This window comes from Psammomys obesus, unplaced genomic scaffold (genome assembly GCF_907164565.1).
Source record: "Psammomys obesus unplaced genomic scaffold, mPsaObe1.curated_primary_1811, whole genome shotgun sequence".
Lineage (NCBI taxonomy): Eukaryota > Metazoa > Chordata > Mammalia > Rodentia > Muridae > Psammomys > Psammomys obesus.
Window position 1 is genome coordinate 613227 of NW_026590859.1, and position 21132 is coordinate 634358.

Here is a 21132-nt window from a genome sequence, read left to right on the forward strand (position 1 = left end):
TAATCTTTTTTCTTACTCCCTTTACACCATCTTCCTCTGCCTATATCCAGAAACACAGGCAAGAGAAAGCTCTTGAACATCACACACACACACACACACACACACACACACACACACACACACACACATCACACACACACACAGCAATCACTTTCACAGAGCGGGACAGGGGTGCTGGGTGTGTGTATGTGGGGGAGAATCAGCTCAACAGAGTGTCAGGCAAGCTCCCATCTCCCTCCTGCTACCAGGGAGCAAATGGAGGTACGAAGAAGGTCAACAGGTGAGAAATCCTCAGGAAGTGTGCAAAAAGTGTGAAGGGAAGTCCTTTGATCTTCTTTTGTCCTTATGTGGCAGGAGCCAGTGTGACACCTCAGTCTTCCTGGCCGTCTGCTTGGCTCTTCTGCTTGGCTCTTCCTAGGTCTCACACCCTCTGTGTGAGGCTTCCTGGTGACTCCCAACTACACATGTGGTTCATATTATTCTGCAAGTGCTTGAGTTGGAAACATGAGAGATTGCTACCCTGGGTACTCAGGTAAGAACTTCATTCATCTGAATAAATAAACCTGGGGTGTTGCCCTACACAAGTCCTGGTGCTGCAGGCTTCTGTTACCGACAGTGAAAGGACAAGCTGGGAAGCTCTATGCAGGTTGAAGCTGAGGCACAGCCATCCTGTCCTAGGCCCTTGGACCCCTCAGAAACACCAGAACTTAGACATGAAGCAGGGACACAAAGCCAAGCTCTGCTGGGTCAGGATAAATCTCCTGTGTACAGATGGGGAAGGAGTCTGGGTGCTACAGAGAACTGGTCTTTTAAGGATTTCAGAAGCCAGGCTCTTCTCCTTCAGATTTTTTTGTTCCTTAGAACAAAAGGGGGAAGTGGGGATGAAGGACAGGCAGAAAAGGTGAGAGGTCAGAGGCCAGTGTAATATTTACCCAGCTCAGTGGAGACCTTTCACTTTTAGAAGCAGGAAACAATTTCAAAGCTGAGACATCACCTTGCCACTTGGCCAGCCCTCCCTGCACACCCTTCCTGAGCTTACCTCTCTCCTAGCCTGTGTCCTGCTCAGAAAGTTGGATGCCTAGCATGCTTACAGAAAGTTGTCCTGGTGGCTCCCGTAGAGTCTGAGCTATCCCTGGAGTGCTCTTATCACTCTGAGCGAAGCCCCACACAAGTCCTCACTCCAAAGCAGAGTAGCTATACGGGTTGACACTGAGAAGCAAAGGTGCTAGTTATAGTCCAAGGCCTGAACTCCAGAGGTTCTTCACAATGGATAGATTAGAGGGGCCCTCTTCAAAAAATGCCCATCCACATACTCACACAGGTGCCCCAGAGAATAACTGCAAGGGCTTCTTGGGTCTCTTGAAGCCCAGGCCTATTCTTAGTCTGGGACACCCCACTGCAAAAAAAAAAAAAAAAAAAAAGCCTTCTTTCCTAGGGTTCCAAGAGAGTTCTAATTCTCACGATGGGATGAGAGTCCCCAAAAGAGCTGGCATCTGTCTTCTTTTAATCTCCCTCTGCTAGTTCTCCTTGACCTTCATCTCAGACAGAATTTGAAACACTCAGATTGAAACAGGGATGAACACTGACATTTACTAGTGTCCACGCTTCCAGTTCTGGGATTTTTGGAGAGAAGTGCAACAGGAAAACCTCTCCAGACTTTGCTTTGGGAAATGGTGCCGTACGAAACAACTCCAGTACTGCTAGCCTAAAACCCATGGAGAGAGGGACAAAGGGTAGAGAAGACACTAAGCATAGAATCAGATGGTACCTCTTAGCAAGACCCTGGATTTCTCAGGCACCAACTGGTCCCCCAGAAATCTACCATGCAGTGAAAGATACAGGGTACCCTTCCTTCCCTTCCTCTGAACCCCTAGTTATGGCTAACCCTATCTTCTCTCCTTGTACTTGCGGGTGTGTAGCTTGTGTAGTTCTCTCCCACAGCTCCAGATATTATAGTTGTGGTTCCTTGAACGTAAAAGCTTTTGCTCTATCTTTGAGGTGTGAGTTACCTGATTCTTGCAGTACACAAGTGATTGATTTCTGTCTTAAACTTGAGTACATTCTGAGTCCTGCTTTTGGTGTCTCTGTAGCTCACCATAAGAGGTAGAAACAGTAGCTTAGCTACTCAAGTAATTCTCTCTTAACACCAAAGGAGAAACCAAAGCTACAAGGTAGGCTGTCTAAACACAAATCAGAAAGTCTCTGAGTCTGAGTCCTCACAGAGGGTGAAGGGCGGAAGTAATTCTTCCAGAAGGCAAGATGCTCAGAGAGCCTCTGAAGGGTGTGTGTGTGTATGTGTTGGGGGGTTACAGAGGGGAGAGAGTAATTTACCACATATTATGTCTGTGCTCCAGGGCTCCTCCCTGCCTCTCTTTTGAAAGACAAGTTGAACTTACTGCCTTTTCTCTCATCCTGAAAGTAATTTCAGGCAAGGAAAAGCAGGATTAAACTTTCATAACACGACACATTTATCTTGTTTTGCTTCTTTCTTTCTATGTCCTCCCTCCCTTCCACTTTTGACCCTAGGTAAGTTTGAGTCAGAGGGAAGCTGAGATTAAATATCAGGGGATATACTGGTTCCCTACCCATCCCCAAAGTTCAATATTTTTCCACCCCCACTGGACAGTTATTATCTTTGTGGACGAGAGAAGCTCTGCACTCTGCATGCTCTCTCTCAATATTGTTCTCTGTTGAAATGAAAGGAGGAATTAGAATTCAGAGACAGGCTCCTAGGGAGAATATGAAGACAAAGATTGAGTCAGTGATACAAGGTTGACATGCGTTTAGTTTCTGAAAGGTCTTTTAAAAAAGTCTCCCCCAGAGCAGTGTTGCCACTGCTGAGACTGGCTGGAAATCCACATTAGGGAGTGAGAAGAAAAGAAGGCCTGTGACAGGGACTTGGGGATGGGCCAAAATTTTACTTGCTGATAAAAAAAGTCAAGAATCTCCTAGTGAGGCAGCCAGGATTGGGTTGTCTGCTGACTTGAGCATACACCCCTCCCCTCGCCACCCAGGTGTAAACTGTGGGTGAAGTTTCTCTCAGCCCCCATACCCATATAGGTCGTGTGGGGCTGGCCTCTCATAGTTACACCTACACATACTATCAGAGTCACACACACATGCACACGCATCCCTAGACATATCTCATGAGACTAGCCTCCCCTGCAAGTCTGGAGAACACGTTTTAATGAAGCTGGCTCTTACTCTTTGGCCTCTTCTCTTCCCTGAACCCATCCCTCTGTGCCAAACAGAGGTGAAAAGTTCCAGCTTTGCCCTCTGCAGTTCTAGTTGTGATCTCTGGGTAATGATGGCTGGGAGTTTCCAATATAGCCCCCCCCCCAAAAAAAAAAAAAAAGCACAAAAGCCAGTATTTCAAGACCCATGGTTTTAAAGAGTCCCCTCTAGTGGAGAAAACCTGCTACTCTGACTTCCTGGAGCCCAGAACTGCATGTTCTTGAGTCCACAGAAGGAGCCTGTGCCTGAGGCTCAGTTGCTGTCTCTCCCACCTCAGCACACTGTCAGTCTCTTATCTTTACCTTTCCTCTGTCTCTTGTCTCTCTGTTTATCTGAGACCCTGTCTACATACATCCTGACTTCCGTTATCACACCTGTGCCTCCATGCCTGTGTCAGGAGCAGCATGTTACATCCTCCTCCTGCTTTTATCTGATGAGCTAAGTGCTTTGGAAAAACCTCCTATCAAGTGGTCTATCCTCAGATATCCAAAACAGGACCACAGGCTAGAGGCATTCAGAATCTCTGGTGAAGATTTCAGTAGGAAGAACAAGAGGCTTTGTTCATACTTCCCCCTCGAACCCCTGATACCTCATTTCCAAGCAAACTCTGTCCTAATGGGTTGTTCTATACTTCCAAAGATATCTGCACACAACGTGCTTGGAGTCCTATGTGAAGCCAGCCACCCCCTCATCAGTTCTTCCAGTATGTGTGTGTCTGCTCTTCAGTCTCTGACTACACCCTGCCATATGAACAGTTGACAAGGCCGAGGAAAAGGGACAGGTTAAAGGAGAGGGGAGTGCTTGAAGAAGGAAAGGGATGAGTGAGTGGATCAGGTACTGTGCCAGGAGCTATAGGAAGACAGCAAGGATGGGTAAAACCAACCACTCTGCTGGGAGAAGAGAAGACCGCTGAACAGCACCTGCTGATTTTCAGGGTCTCCCAGAGATATTCCATCATCCAGATAAGGGAGGAGGCCAGACCATGTAAGGGTAGTGGTTAAACAGCTGCTGGAGCAGGGAATATTCTGGAGGAGCTCAGCTGTAAGTCTTTTCTTGCCACCTTCCCCTTCCTTCTATCATCTTATCCTCAAACTCCATAGGGACCTTGGTCCTCAACAACAAATGCCTCTATTCATGCTCTCCAATTCAAGATTGAGCAGCATAGAGTTGCACAGAGGTTCCATACGCCCAGATGCCAGTGAGCAGAGCCCAAAGAAGTCTCGGGGAGAGAGGGTGGCCCCTTCAGACCAGCCATCCCCTACAGGCGCCTTGGGACCAGCTGTTTGACCCGGGAGGAATTGCCTTTCTTTTTGTCTCCATGGGGGTTCACCTTTAGAAGTGACCAAAAAAGCAGGGGATGGCACACCCCCTCCTCATTTACTCTAATCAGGCATGAAGTCTTTGTAACTAAGTGAAAAAACTGTTTCCCATAAGGGAATCAGGGCCATTCATCATTGTTTGAACCGAGCATATGTGATGGGGAGAAACAGACACTCACAGAGAATGAATTGATAACAGACAGCCCTGGGGGAAGAGGTAGCAATGGGAGAGGGGTGGTGTTGGGGTTCTGTACTTAGGAGCTGTAAAAACTACCCAGCACCTCAAAGCCTGCTTCTATTGCTTCCCCGCGTGCAGTCCTGGATTATCCCAGTTAACAGACTGTGTGTAACACAACGCTCCTGTCTCTTTATGATCTGCATGGGCTTGGGAGGGGGGTTGGCTCTGTGCTCCTTGCCTCTCCATTTGCCATGATGGACAGAAGTATACTGTACCCTACTCTCTCTGTGTAGAGACAGCTGTGTGGCAATGCAGGAAGACAGCTGGGGAGGGGGCCCTGGAAACAGGGGTTGCCTTCCTCACACCAAATCCTGTATTTTTGAGAGGCAATCGAGAAAGTAAGGGAAACAGAAGCCATAAAGCTCCACAGACAGTGACAATTCCAGCAGCAGATATTTCAGGATTGCCCGAGCTGGCAAGCCTAAAGCTTTTACCAGCTGCTGTCCTGTGCATTTAAGCATGTCACTAGCTTCCCCTCCTGCTCCTGTGTCTTCTTGTAACATGCCAATGAAATAAAGATTAGCTGAATAATCAGGAGTATTTGTAAGTGGAAGAAGGGGCCTAGCAGAAGCTGTTCTTGGTGATTTCTAACCTTATTTTGAGCACAGAACTCCTGCAAAACAGATGCTGAACTTAAGCATCTACCACATCTGCAACTTCTCTTGGTCAAGAATGTCGCAGGGCAATCCTTCATCGACAGGAGAGAGGAGGGATGTTCAGGGCAGCTCTGATAGGGAGCAGCAGTCTTGGGACGGCATGGTCAGGAGCGATAGTCATATGTTACCAGCATCTGTTCTTCCTTCAGACTTAGGCCAAAAGGTCTGTGGCTCCTTCACTCCTGCCTGGATCTAGGTCAGGAGGGTCCCCTGTCCCTATGCCATGACAATGAAAAGGATGCAGCTGAGACACCCTTGCCAGGCTGTGCCTGGGCAGAGAAACATCCAAGACTCTGGCACTTCAGGGCTTACAGCTCTTTAGCAGAGTCTCTCTTGCACATGGGTCAAAAGCCATGTCCTTTTAATTGCTTTTCAAGACTATTTGCTCCCATCATAATATAATATTCTAAGCATAGTTAAGTAAGGGAATGGAGAGGTCAGTCAGTTCTCAAAGTCCTCCTTTACCAACAGGTTTTCGGACAGGATTAACTGTGAGAAAGAGAAGACAGGTTTTGTAGGCAATACTAGCTAGTGGCAGGAGAGGCAAGTTATGGGACAGGTGGGGGCTTAGCACAGAGGAGGTGATGACAGGTAGAAGACAGACAAACAACAACAAAACAGCCTCCTGGAGTACGGGGCAGATTCCGCTCTGTTTCCTTGGTTCCCTGCCCTCTCTCAATTTTCCACCCCTAGGCCACCCAGCAGAGATCACAGGTAATTACTTCCAAGATGCTCTGTGGGGAGAAGAGAAGTTAATGAATTCTTCTATCTTCCTGCCTGGAGGTCAGAGGATGAAGTGCTGCTAGCAACTCTAGGAGCTTTCCAGGGTGATTGCACAAAAAGTTGTGCATTTCAATTAGGAACAGCTGAATTCCTCCAGCCAGGACTAAGCTCTTCTGGGGACACTGGTCCTTACTGGAAGGCCCCAACGTTCAGAGCTGGCCCAGAGGGAAGAGTGAAATTTCAAAATCTAGAAAGTGGCTCAGCATCACAGGCCTTCTATTGTGTGGAACTGCCGAGAGCTGAGTTCAACCAACTCCAGGTCGGTTGAAAGTGGCCATCCCAGGCATCCCAGGCATGCCTGCTGTCCAGCCCAGATCCTCAGCTGGACAGACTTGGTCCACTGCAGGGATGGCTGTGTCTCAGAATGTCTAATCCTCTGCCGATAGGCCTTCGGAGACATTTGGTACCCTCACTTCTCAAACCATCCACTGCTCTGTTGTGCACAGGGGGCTAGGGAGCTGTGCTGTCTACGATCTTGGTTCTCCACAGAACTGAATAGTCTCTCCCTCCCTTGATAACTACTGGCTCTCCTTTTCAGACTGTGGTGACTGATCTGGTATCCCAAGTTTCCCCAAGCGTTTTCGTCCTCTTATGAGTGTTTCAGCAGGTTTCTCCTAGGACAAGGGTCATGGTAAACAGGTGAACATTTTTGAGGGCCCTAGAATGACATTTTCAGTTTTTGACCATTGAGATCAAGATGAACATTTATGAAGACTACACTTGTGAGTAAAAGAAGATGGAATTTTCTGAGATCCTATCACTTCGTGGGGTAGACCAAAAAAAAAAAAAAAAAAAAAAAAAAAAAGAGTACATGGAGGGAAATGAGCTTTAAGGAGCCTCTTGGACTCTGGACAAAGTCCCACTTCAACCAGCTCCACTGTTGCTCAAACCAAGGGGGCCGGGCCCCAGCTGGGCACTATGCCATGGGGATGGGGGCAGGAACACTTAACCACAGTGCTTCCAAACCGCTTTCACAGCTTCCAGGAATGCCAGCAAAACGATGGCTTCTCCTTCCCAGTCCACTGAACCACTGGAACCGCCAGTGGCCACCTGGGACTCCAGCACCGGGTGAACGCCCCCCAACCGGCCTCTGGCCACAATCGCCCCAGGCTATCTTGCTAGTGCTACAGAGGCCCTCTGTGGGATCCAACCCAGGGACGACCTCGCCGCCCAGGCGCTCCCTAGAGCTGCAGGCAGCCGGCAGGTGCGCGTTGCAAGCGCGCCACGGAGCGCCGGAACCACCGGAGCCGCCGGAGTCGATGGCCCGGAAGCCTGGACAGGAGACTGCAGCTGCGAAAGTGGCGGATCACGCGCGGATACTCGCTGACACAACCAAGCCAGGGCCGGGGCCAGGACCCCTAGGGGACCTGGGAAGGCTGCGCCTGAGGACCTGCCGCGGGCGCGCGCTCGGGGAAAGGGCGGAGGGCGCCGCTTACCCAGCTCGGCGATGTCTGTCTGTCCGTCCTTGCGTTCCCCGCTTCGTCCGACTCGACTGGCAGCTGCCCAGGGCAGCGCGCGCCTAGTCCTTGCCTGACCCGAGTCACACAGACAGCCAGGTCCACATGGAACCCAGAATCATTAAAATCCGCGGCCCGTGCCGGTCGCCTGTCTGTATTCCTGAGGTGGCCCTCGATTGGATCTTCGCGTTTTCGTCCCGGTCGCTTGCGCGCAGGGACCCGGTCGCGAAGGGGCGTGGGGTCCCGCAGGGTTCCTCGGAGGAAGCTCAAAGCCGGCTGTCTTCAGGTTTCCCCTGCACGACTTTCCGGGCTGCTCTGACATCAGCGATCCCGCGCGCTTCCTTCCCTTCTGCTCCCGGCCGGCTGGGCCCCATTTCCTCTGGGAACCGCTGCCAGCGCCGTCTGCAACAGGGCCCGTAAGCTTCCCGTGGCTCCCCGGCTCACGGGTCCACCGGATCGGATCGCTCGTCCTCGGCTGAAAGATCTCGGCAGCTGCGCCCGCCGCCCCCGCTCGGCTCTGCGCGGGCAGTGCTGCGCGCAGCGCGGTTAGGCTCGGCTCCGGTGGCGGCGCCCTCAGCCGGCCTCCTATATTACCGCGCAGCTCATTATCATAGAGGCCGTGTTAACCCCCTCCCCTCCCACGCGCCCCGCCCGCGCAGACCGAATACCCTAGCCTGTCCACCCAAGAACCCGGCTAAGCTATGGTGCTGCAGGCGATCGCCCGGTTCAGCTTGGACCACTAGACACCGTCAGCAGCCAAGGGGCCAGAAAGGTGCTACCAGAGTATGGGGACTCAGGGCCTGCTGAGCCGGCTGGCTTGGCCTCGGGAGGGGCTCAGAATGACGAGGGAGATCCATCCCCTCGCGTGGCTTCACCTGTCACGGAGCACAGCCTAACTCCTTCCTCTTCACCTGTGAGCTAGGGGTGAGTGCTGAGGGTCCTGCCTTGCTGATGGGGATGGGGTCTTGGATTTCAGAGGACCATATTTTTCCTCCTTATAATTCCCAGAAAGCCAGCGAGCTGTCAAAAGAGGTTTGAAGTTATTGATAATTATTATTTCTACAATGTGAAGAGGAGCCTGGATTTTCTTCCCGGTGTGCTTCGGCGCGCTCACGGTCTTGGTTCCTTGGCTCGTAGTCTGTGTGTCTGCAGTGGTGGTCAAGGCTTTCCCGTGAGGGCCTGTGTACAAGGTGTACCCTAGCGAGGTCTCAGGGTCTTCAAATTCTCTGACGGAGACTGAGCAGTACTTTACTCAGCAGTCCAAATGTCTGAGAAACGCCCCTTACTGCCCTCTCGTGGCCACACTCTTCAGCGGTATAAAAAGAAGGATGAAGGATCATTGCCTCTGAAAGCCTAAAAACAGTTGGCAGAAATTCTCAGTAGCAGGGCCTTTAAAGAGAGAAGGGGAAGGGAGGGAGGGAGAGACAGAGACAGAGATAGAGAATCACTTTCAACAACTATCTCAGAGATATGGGACTGACTTTGGAATGTAGGCTTCACTTCAATTAACCTTTTCTTTTCCTTCTCTTTCTACCTTTTTTTTTTTTTCGTTTTCTTTGAAGTAGGATTTCACTATGTATCTCAGATTTTTCTGAAACTTGCTATTGTAGACCATAGTGGTCTAAAATTCACAGAAGTCCTCCTGCCTCGGCCTCCCAAGTGCTGGGATTAAAGATATTTATTTGCTACCACATTGGATGGATACCTGGATCAATTAGCTATTCTTTTAAAAAAAAATCTAGTTAGCTCATTTAAAAGCTCTTCAATTGATTAAATAATTGGCTTAAATAAGTTTCACTAGGTGTTGCTGATTTTCTCCTTTGGAGCCACAAAGAATCTGAATTCCATGATGCACAGCTATCTTGTCCTTTGAATTTATGTACCATCTATTTTTTATAAAATTCCGGGTGATCTCACAGTTTTTTCCTGTATTGTTGTTTATATATTTATGTAAGTGGGTCTTGTCTCCCTACCCAAATAATTGAGTTATCCTCTTAGGTTTGAGTACAGTGGATTTGAACCACGGTTTGTTTAAGGAAGAGGAAAAGAAGATGCTCACAGGTTCTAGAACATTTTGCCATGTGTTTAGTGAGAGCAGCATCAGTCTGGCCAGCCTCACCTTGGTAGGTCTGAGATAAATAGCTGAACATAAGGTCTTAGTTGAACATTAGGACCCTAAACCAAGTTCTGTTTAACTGTGTGTGTGTGTGTGTGGGGGGGTGTCTTATCTCTTCTTGGTGCCTCAAGTTAATTTCATCTTGTGATGATTACAATACAATTTAGATAATTTCAGACACAAGTCCCCACCCCCTGTGATCTAGAAATAAACCCTTCAATGAAGAATGAGGGCACATTAAATCAGAGTAGCTCCTACACAAATACCCACCCCGTTCTGTGCTCCCCACTCTTGCCCTGCCCGTCGCGAATAAAGGAAGAGAGTGGGAGAAAGCACACCTACAGACAGATCGCACTGCAGGCCCTGTGACATGATACTCCCACATTGCCGCTGAGCATCATCTGAAATGGAGCCAGCACAGGATGCCATCCCAGAAGCCTGAGCTAGAGGTGCCTGGGTGAAGCACCCTTGTCTTTCTTAGACCTGTTTCCTGTCTCTAAGGTAAGATTCCAGCTTAAAATCTTCAGGAAGCTGGTACGTTAAAACCAGCTGTGAAGATTTTGAAGAACTGATAGTATCCTTAAAATGTAAAGTTTGTTGATGTCTTATTAGTTGTGTGTGACAAAACTTTTCATGAGGAGATGCAACACACGTCTACTCATCCAGCTAGGGAACCCATGACGACCAAAGTATGAACGCCACCAAAGGCTGACTTGGTAAAACACTGAGTTTTATTGCGGTTACTTACAGGAGTATGGCAAGGGGTTACTTGCAGGAGCAGAACTGACTCAAGGACAGCTGCATCACCGAGATCTACTCCAGCACGCGTGACCTTCCAAGTCACTCTCGTCTATCCCTCTTCTGGGCAAAGCGCTGGTTTGACTCTTCTCTGCAGCTCAGCTTCCTTCCATCTGAGGCAGACTCAGATTTTATGCTTACTCTGGTAGAGAGGAATCTAGTGGATCTGGTCAGGTACAGGAACTTCCTAAAGCTATTTTGAGTTGTTTATCTTCCTGTTTAAGGTGGGTCCTACACGATTGAATGTTTTTATCTTGGAGAAAACTGTTACACACTATTAGGTAAGCACATGGTTACACTTTAAGAATTACGATAAATAGAACCCATGCTTGACACTGTGCTGGTGGCCGAGAACTTGAAGAAAGATAGGCCTAGGTGAAAACCAAAAGCCATTGTTCTTCCAAGAGGTATAGTAATAAAAGTACCCTAATGACATTCTGTTACAGCCATAGCATACATTAGCCTCCAGAGACTGTGCACAGCTTGCATGCACAGGGCCTGCGCAGGGCTCAGATAGCGTCCCGGCGCTGAAAGGGGGAAGCAGACTGGAACTCCCATACCTAACCGAGAAGCTATCTCCAGTTGACATCCACTTGCAAAGGAAAAATTCATTTTATCCAAAGGAATCTCATTCATCATATTAACCAAACTTAAGGGTGGGTCAAATGTTTCATAGTAGATGGCCAACACAAAAGGACCACGATGGTATTTTTGTACATATTTTATCTCACTTTGCTTTGATTTTTTTGTTTTGTTTGTTTTGTTGGGCTTTACTGTATATCATCATTTCCATTTTTATGTTTTAATGGGTTTTATTTGCTGTGTGTATGTTTCTTGTTTGTTTTTTAATTTGGAGTTTGGGGTTTTTGCCTATTTTGTTTGTTTTCTAAAAAGAGGGAGAGAAAGGATATGATGTTTGGTGGGCAGAGCTTTGGGAAGGATTTGATAAGAGATGAGGAAGAGGAAACTGTGATCAGAATATATTATATGAAAAATTTAATAACAAGAATTACGATAATCACTTTAGTTTCCTGATTTTTATAAGTGAGAGTAATGTCCGCAGCCTCAGCCCTTAAAGGTGCTGAGCTAACCTATCTTGACCATCATTTATTGGACCACAAAGTATTAAGAACAACTTTATTACATTTCTTCGTTCAGTACTGAATATAGTGCATAATTCTCTCTTTAGATAATTTATAATCTTAATTGACAAATAACAATAAATGTCTGTAGAGTGCAGTGTGACACTTTACTGTATGCAGCATTTCATGGAGCAACTAGCATAGTGTCACCTCAAACAGTTATTATTTACTTTGCAACACGTAATAAATTATTGCAAACTATAGTGTCCTTACCATGCTATGGACTGTGGAGCTTAGCTCTCCTATCCAGTGGTAACTGTGACTTGGCTAGCCAACTCCTTGATCATCCTCCTAGGTTCTGGCAGCCACCCTAGGAGTTTCTACTTCTATGATGCCTGTGCATGAGCCTTTCAGTGCCTGGCTTTACTCACTTGACAGAAAGTGCCTCTGAACACATGGACTGCCACAAATGAGAGGCAGAGTGGTATTAAGGCTAAGTGGTATTCCATTTTTCAGTCTATAAATAACAGACTCCATACCCCCATGCTTTTCTACCTTTCTGAGAATTCAACTTTTCCTGTATCTACCTGGCTTTCCAGTGTTTCCTTTTCATCTTGCTCAGCTGATGTCAAATCTCAGGCCTTGGGAGACTTTCCAATGGGAGACAAGTGGCAGGTATTTAACAAATATACATCAAATAAAGGATGTTCTTATCTTTGGAATTTGTTGCAAGCTCCAAGGGGTTCTAACTCGACTGTTCCACACAGTGATCCTGAGGCCCTATTCTGGCACAGTCATGAACATTTACATTTCTGTCTCTGTCCCCAGGATCCTTCTTTCCCTGTTACCACGTGACTGATGTAGATAAGATGATGAGAAAAGTAAGAGAGAACAAGAGTTGTGTTCCAGGAGGGACTAAAATTCCTGTGAAAGGCACCGGCAAGCAAGCCTGTATGCTGGGAGAGAATGGTCCCAAATGGGCAGCTAGCCCATCCCCAAAAGAGTCCTCTCTGTCATAGCAGCAGCTTCAACTCCACAAATAGATGCCAGTTTGGTAGCCCCTTGGATCATAGGAGATATTTTTGGTACTGGAAGCCAGCCACAATTTGGCAGGCTTTCTACATTAAGTCTGCTCCTTAGCAGGATGGGGGTGGCAAGTATCAATGTTTAGCGTGGGATTGCTGCCTGGAGCGTGTGTATGCATATATCAAGGGGCCTGGAGTGGGATGTGGGCAGGGATTGGGAGTTATGTGCAGACCTTGGAGGAGGTGAGTGGGTCTTTGTCTCCTGGTGTTGACTGCTGTCTTTGGGCAGCACACCAGTTGTCTTTAAGCATGCTTCTGGCTCCTTGAGCTGAACCTGACATGGCATTTCCCACTTGACTTACCTCTACCCTGAGGTGAGTATCATTTTTCTCTTGCTCAGATTCCAAGTCAGCAGTAATATGATACCCCTATGAGCATTACTCTCAGGTCCTGAAGCTGTACCTCACTTTCACCCTGCACAATTGTCAGGCAGCCATAGCAGAAGTAACCGCTTCCACCCCCATCACATACACAGAGTTGGCAACAAAGACATTCATATGAGAAGCCAAGTCTCATGAATGGAAAGAGGCTGTTGGGCCACTCGAGTGGAAGGCCTGTGTCTGTGCAATGGGGCCCAGGGCCAGAGGCAACACAGGACCTGGGCACCTGCTCTGGATTCTCAACACCATTCATAAAGACTTTGCCCTTCCCACTCCTCCCATCCTTCCTCTGCAAATTTCACTTTCCAAAACACTTTAAACAGTAGCAAGCTTGTTAAGGCTCCAAATCAAATACAGCCTCTCTTCTCCTTTTTTCCTAACCCTTTCACGAGCAGAGCTCATGTCCCTGTATATTTCATCCTCCCCCCTTTCCTCCATTTGTCTGAGTGCAACTCCAAAAGCAGAGCACCCTCTGCACACCTGGGCAATGGCACTCAGCACCTCCCAGCATGACTCTGGGACAATCTGCCAGGTTAGAAGTTACAGAATGAAGGATGGACTGACACCTGGTCTTTGGCTAAATCTTAGGACACTGATGCTCTGTACCTGGCATGGCATCTGAGAAGGATCCTGTGCTCTGGTTTTTGTTTTTGAAAAGACTCCCTCTAAGAAAGCTGTTCCTTCAGTCCAGGTTTTCCTGTATAGCTTTTCTGGTGCCTCTGTTTCATTTCCTCATCTATAAAGTAGAAATATTTTTTTTCTCTGTGTCTTGCAAGAATTCAGAAGAAACAACTAAGATGCTAACGGTGAATGGACATCCTACACTTGGAAGTGTTACATGAATGCATGGTGATGTCTTAAAATATGAAATTTTAGAGGTAAAATGCTTCCCATCTGCTACAGTGTACTTTGTTCTCTTGCTTGGTTTTCAGTGGAAAACAGCTTGGCTCATCAAAATGTCCCTTGGCATATGTTTGTCTGCGCTGTCTTCTTTATTCCACCTCTGACACCCTAGTTTCCCACATCTCTCATTTTTTCCTGGTGAAATGTAGCCAAGCAAAGAGATTCCCACTAGCTACCTTTCCTTATGGAATCAAGACTCATGTCTGTGCTGGAACAGCCCTTGTGGCCGGTCAGGACAGACCCTGCCCCTAGGCAAGCATGTTTTGACTGCATAAGAGGCAGAGACCTGATCTTCATGACCGATGCTTAGTGAGTTTTACCTTTGGGTCCCACCCTGCTCAGCTCCCTCAGCAGCTGGGAGGTCCCTGGTGTTGTGGGGTCACTGCCCTGTGTTACCCAGCCAAGGTTAGATGGCAGCTGTTCTCAGTAATCAGTGAGAACTGTGTTCCAGAGCTCTCATGGGCAGGACCCAAGGAACTTCTGGGGTGGGGGAAAGATAGACAGGACAAAGCCAGTGAAGTAAATCACGTTGAGATGGGAAACTTAGATACTACAGGGAGTGGTCATTTTGTTTATGCTTCTTCATTTGAAAGGTTTCATCATTTCAGTTGCCATTGTCAGAGCACAACATGGTGCTAAGGGTCAACAGTTCTATTGCTTAGAGTCTTACAAGTCTAATCTTTTTCATTCCACCTTACAAATGCAGAACAGATAGCATGCAGCTAAAAGGTATAGCTTGGTTGTTAACAGTACACACATGAAGCCCTCATTTCAATCCCCAGTACTGCATAAGCCAGCCTAGTGGCATGAGCTAGCACTTCAGGAGTGAAGTCAGGAAGACCAGAAGTTCAAGGTAATCCTCAATTATACAGTGAGTTGGAGGCCAGCCTCACCAGACAAGGCTATGTGAGACCTTGTCTCAAAAAAGAAAAAAAAAAAAAGAAAAAAATATATATATATGCTTTCCCATGGTCAATAGGTAGTATAGGATGAACCAGATGTCTGACATCTTTTTATTCTGCTTTGCAACTAATAATATAAAGTACCTTGGTGTGACTCTAACCAACCAAGTGAAAGGACTGTTTGAAAAAAAAAAAAAGACCTTCAAGTCTCTGAGGAAAGAAATTGAAGGAGATATCAGAAGATGGAAAGATCTCCCATGCTCATGGATCAGTAGGATTAACACAGTGAAAATGGCCATCCTGCCAAAAGCATACAGATTCAATGCAATTCCCATTAAAATACCAACACAATTCTTTACAAAGCCTGAAAGAACAATTCTCAATTTCATATGGAAAAACAAAACATCCCAGAATTGCTAAAACAATCCTGTACAACAACAGATTATCTGGAGATCTCTTCATCCCTGATCTTAAGCAGTACTATAGAGCAATAGTGATAAAAACTGCATGTTACTGGCATAGAAACAGGCTGGTGGATCAATGGAATTGAATAAAAGACCCAGAAATAAACCCACAAACCTATGGAGACTTGATTTTTGACAAAGATGACAAAACCATACAACGGAAAAAAGATAGCATCTTCAACAATAATGCTGGTCTAACTGGATGTCTACATGTAGAAAAATGCAAATAGATCCATATTTATTACCCTGCACAAAACTAAAGTTCAAATGGATCAAAGACTTCAATATAAAACCAAACACACTAAATCTATTAGAAAAAAGTAGGGAAGAGCCTTGAACTCATTGGCTCAGGAGACGACTTTCTGAACAGAACACCAACAGCACAGGCTCTAAGAGCAACAATCAATAAATAGGACCTCATAAAAATGAAAAGCTTCTGTAAAGAAAAGGACACTGTCATCAGTACAAAACAGCAGACTATAGACTGGGAAAGAATCTTCACCAAACAAACCTACATCTGACAGAGGGCTAATATCCAGAATATATAGAGAACTCAAGAAGTTAAAAAGCAACAAATCAAGTAATCCAGTTTAAAAATGGGGTTCAGAGCTAAACAGGGAATTCTCAATAGAGGAATATCAAATGGCAGAGAAACACTTAAAGAAATGCTCAATATACTTAGTCATCAGGGAAATGCAAATCAAACAACCCTGAGAATTCACCTTACACACATCAGAATGGCTAAGATCAAAAACTCAAGTGACAATACATGCTGGAGAGGATGTGGAGATAGAGGAACACTCCTCCATTGCTGGTGGGAATGTAAACTTGTACAACCACTTTGGAAATCAATCTGGTGCTTTCTCAGACAATTAGGAATAGTGCTACCTCAAGATCCAGCTATACCACTCCTAGGCATATACCCAAAATATGCTTAAGTACACAAGGACATTTGCTTGGCCATATTCATAGCAGCTTTATTTGTAATAGCCAGAATCTGGAAACAACCCAGATGTCCCTCAACTGAGGAATGGATACAGAAATTGTGGCACATTTACACAATGGAATACTACTCAGCAATTAAAAAAAAAAAAAAAGGAAATCATGAAATTTACAGGCATATTGTGGGAACTGGAAAAGACCATCCTGAATGAGTTATCCCAGAAGCAGAAAGACACACATGGTATATACTTGCTTATAAGTGGATATTAGACATATAATATAGGATAATCATACTAAAATCTGTACACCTAAAGAATCTAAGCAAGAAGGGGTTAGATGATCAATCCTCATTCAGAGAGGCAAAGGGAATAGACATCAGAAGAGGGAGAAAACAGGGGACAGACAGGAGTCTACTACAGAGGGCCTTTGAAAGACTCTACCCTGCGGGGTATCAAAACAAATGCTGAGACTCACAGCCAAACTTTGGGCGGAGTACAGGGAATCATATGAAAGAAGAGGGAGATAGAAAGACCTAGAGGGGACAGGAGCTCCACAAGGAGAGCAACAGAACCAAAATATGTGGGCAAAGGAGTCTTTTTTGAGACTGATATTCCAACCAAGGACCATGCATGGAGATACCTAGAACCCCTGCACAGATGTAGTCCATGTCAGCTCAGTCTCCAAGTGGGTACCCTAGTAATGGGAACAGGGTCTGTCTCTGACATGAACTCAGTGACTGGCTCCCCCTGAGAGGGAAGCAGCCTTAGCAGGCCACAGAGGAAGACAATGTAGCCAGTCTTGATGAGACCTGAAAGGCTATGGTCAGATGGAAGGGGAGGAGGACCTCCCCTATCAGTGGATTTGGAGAGGGGCATGGGAGGAGATGAGGGAGGGAGGGTAGGATTAGGAGGATTATGAGGGAGGAGGCTATAGCTGGGATACAAAGTGAAAAAAAAAACCTGTAATTAATAAAAAAATAATTAATTAAAAAACCTGCCACAGGAGGGCTCATACAGATTCACCCTGGGTCTCACAAAGCTTCAGAGCTGCTTTTCTACTGAGGGTGAAGACTGTCACTCATAATAGAGAACACATTATAATTGCATTTGTGATTATTATAAACAATCATACTAATGAGGTTAATTCACCCATATCTTCCTGGGTGTGAGTGTTTAACAAGGATAGTTGTTTGTCCTTGACAGAGAAGTGGTAAGCACATGCAGATCTCCACTAGCTTGTGTCACCTTTGCACAACGCAAGACCACATTTATGGCCTTCAAAATAATGGGATAATTGTTTGCAATGTGTGCCATCAGCACCCTTTACAGTGAGTGTGCTAGCCTGTCTTTGTGGGAATTCACAGAGAGCCCAGTGAGCAAAATGCCATGCCTGACTTCACCTTGATTATATCCTTGCCCTACAAACCCCAGAAGAACTGAACTCTCACTTTCCTAATTAGGGGGAAAAGAAAGACAGTAATGATAGGAGAATTTTCTCTGCCTCTGACTGCAAGCTCTTCTGGGACAACCATTCAACTCTGCCTCTCTCAGCTCCCAGCTCCTCCTTTCTGGCTGATACCTGAAGTACTTAACTCTGTCCAGTGCAAGGCCCTCCCTGGGACAATAGCCCTGAGTTTGAGTAGAGTGACAGCAGGACCTGGTTGGAATGGCTCCACTATTCTCCAGAACCCTGCTTCCTGTCTGCTCTGAAGCAATGCAGAGCTGCAGCTGGGGAGGAGTCTGGGAGGCCTCAAGCCAGACAGGTGGTGCTGAGCAAGGCCTGGAAAGGGGGTTGGGGAGCTGGTCCTGAGGAGGCTGGCACAGAGTAAGCCCTCACCCTACGAGAAAATAAATAAATACCCTGCTTAAATAAATCAATAGTCTGACACCCAGGTGCAAAACACAGAGTCTGGCTTTAGGCTGTAAATTTAGGACAGGGAACAAATTACTAGGGATTGGGAAAAAAAAAACAAGTGGCACAAGTTCTTGGCAAGAAAGAATCAAGCACATCATTACTGACAGCATAAAATAGTTAATTACTATGTTAGCTTGTTGCCACATTTTCAGTTTTATGAATATTTAGAAAAGTTCAGTCCTAAGCTTCCCCTCTTTGCCAGTTAAATACTGAGCTCAGCACTATGACTTCTGTGATGGTTTCCTGTGGGAGAGTGTGAGTGCTGGAGAGATAGAAAGAGAGACCAGGACAGGCAATTCTATTTCCATCCTTCACTTCTGGCTTTCCCCATTTCTTTCTCATGGTTGTAGTAGCTCTCTATTTATTTATTGACTTAAAAATCAACACAGGTTGGAAGGCAAAGACTGAACTAAAAAACAAAACAAAAAGTTCGATGATTGTAGGCTGGGAACTAGGAGGCTAGGATGTAATTCTTGACTTTGCCATTGGCTGTGTGACTTTGCACAAATCTCTTTCCTCCTGACTCTATCCTAAAATCCAGGACTGTGGCTCCATGCTCCTACTTGGCCATAACATCGGTTTCTCCGTGGAAAACATGGAGTATGCTAAACACTCGGAAGCTCTTCCTTTCCTGTCTAAGAAAGCTTGGTGCCTAAGATATGGAGAAGAGAGTAACAAAGAGACAGAGTTGAAAAATAGGGTCTTGCATCAAAGCCTCTCTAGCGGTACAATTTCTCTCACTTCTTGCCTTTGATAAACACTCTGGCACCAGGCACAACTGTTATGAATCTTTCTGAGTCATAGGAGGCTGCAGCCCCTTCCATCCATTCTGCTGACAGTACTGCTCCATGTTTGAAGGGGCCGGAATATGGGGCCATCCAGTAGTGCATACCTTCTCTCCTCTCCCCACAGTCCTAAGCAGCCTCTCCCTCTCCTTGGAATTCCCCTTGTGCTGCAAACTACTGGAATGACTGAGGCTGAGCCCTGCCTCTTGAGAGGATGGTGAACACCAAAGATCAGAGAAGATACAGAGAACCCGTGATCTTCCTGACATCACGCCACCTAGTAGACCAACTGGGTTGTTTTGTTTTTGTTTTTGTTTGTTTGTTTGTATCCAGAAAACCTTGGCAGCCTTGCAGTCTCCCTTCTCCTCCTCTGCAGTTGTCAGTGAGACCGATATTACTTCCTGTTAATCACGAGGATGGAAAAACTTCAGGGCAATACTTTGAAATGATCAGCTCCAGTCAATGACTACTTATGACAGCAGAGGGGAGCATCAGCTCCAGGGAGCTCCCATGTAAATGGGGAGTTGAATGAGAGAACAAATAATGGAACATGAGTTTAGTTCTGTTTTCCTCCCTGAAGGGGCCCTGTTGAGCAATTTCCCCTCCATGCACCACACCTCTTCATTATTTGCTGTATCTTCTGGGGAGAATAAAACAAGAGGGACCCCTCCCCCTTCTTGTGCCCTCTGCTGCCTCAGCCTCCCCTCCCTGTCTCCTGCCTCCTGTCAATTGTATCTTTTTCTGGAGTTTGGCAAACATAGCCACTTCCTCCTGCTGGGCTTTCCGAGGAGCTGAAATGAATGTGGCTCTAGTTATGTTTTTCCCCTTAATCATTCTTTTTGCTGGAAAGCATTTTCATGAAGCACAATCACAGAGGGACAGAATGTCCTGATGTTTGGGTGGGCAGCATGCATTCCTTTCTTTTTCCTTCCCTTGATTAAAAATAACACCACATACCCATAATATTAAAGGGATGAAAGCCATCTCTTAATACTTGTCATAATTTTGGTCTATCCTCAGTACCTGCTGCATTTCTCATAGATCCTCCTCCAACCCTCTGTCCCTGGAAAAGCTAAGGTCACCACCTCCTTAACTTCTGCTCTGGCTGCTCTTGCAGCCTAGAAAGTGTCATTTACTACCCTCAGCTTTCCAGTGCTAGAAGCGCTTTAGGACTTTCTCAAGCCTGCCTCTCTGAGGATTTACCTTTCTAACCTGAGCCTACAGTGCTTCCTGTTCATCCAATGAGCACAGATTTATAACTGGCTGGATGCAGTAGTAAAGAACTATAATCCCAGTACTCAAGAGGCAAAGGCAGAGGGACAAACCACAACTTTAAGCCATCTTAGTTTACACAGCAAATTCCAGGCCACCTAAGGTTACACAGCAAAACTCCTGTCTCAAGACAGCAACAGCAATAATAAACTAAGAAAAAAATTCATACCTGGATCCTTTCCGTTATAAGTTGGGTCCACAGAGAAGACACATAGTAAATGTTGAATCACCATGTAATGACCTCCATAGACTCATGTGTTTGACTGCTTGACCCATGGGGAAGTGCACTATTAGGACATATGGCCTTGTTGGAGTAGGTGTGGCCTTGTTGGAGGAAGTGTGTCACTGTAGGGTTGGGCTTTGAGCTCTCATATGCTTAAGCTATGCCCAGTGTGGCTTACTGTCTCCTCCTGCCTGAGAATCAAGATGTAGAACTCTCGGCTCCATCTCCAGGACCATGGCTGCCCACATGCTGTTTCCCACCATGACAATAATGGATTAAGCCTCTGAACTATAAGCCAGCCCCTATTAAATGTTTTCATTTATAAGAATTGCTGTGGTCATGGTGTCTCTTCATACAATAAAACTCCAACTAAGACACATGATATCTGCTACTTTTAAAAAACCACTTATGAGACAAGAAAAATAAGAGTGCTTGGGAAGGTTAAGTGGTTTGCCTATCCTTCCCAGTGAGTAGCACTGAGGAGACTGGGACAACGGTGTTTTAAGCTCACGTCAAACAGAATTATCCCCTGCTAAGATACTTCCAGCTACAATCTTCCCTGACTTCACCTCCCAGGAG

At 46.3% G+C, this 21132-nt stretch overlaps 1 protein-coding gene across 2 annotated transcripts in view; it reads right to left on the minus strand.

Annotated features, from left to right (window-relative positions):
* Window positions 1-7744, minus strand: part of Plxna2 (plexin A2) — a 205636-nt gene extending 197892 nt beyond the window's left edge. For both annotated transcript variants that reach the window (XM_055609140.1, XM_055609139.1), the window contains exon 1: window positions 7667-7744. The gene's annotated coding sequence lies outside the window, so the exon portion shown is untranslated. The remainder of the gene's footprint in view (window positions 1-7666) is intronic.
* Between the last annotated feature and the right edge of the window lie 13388 nt (window positions 7745-21132).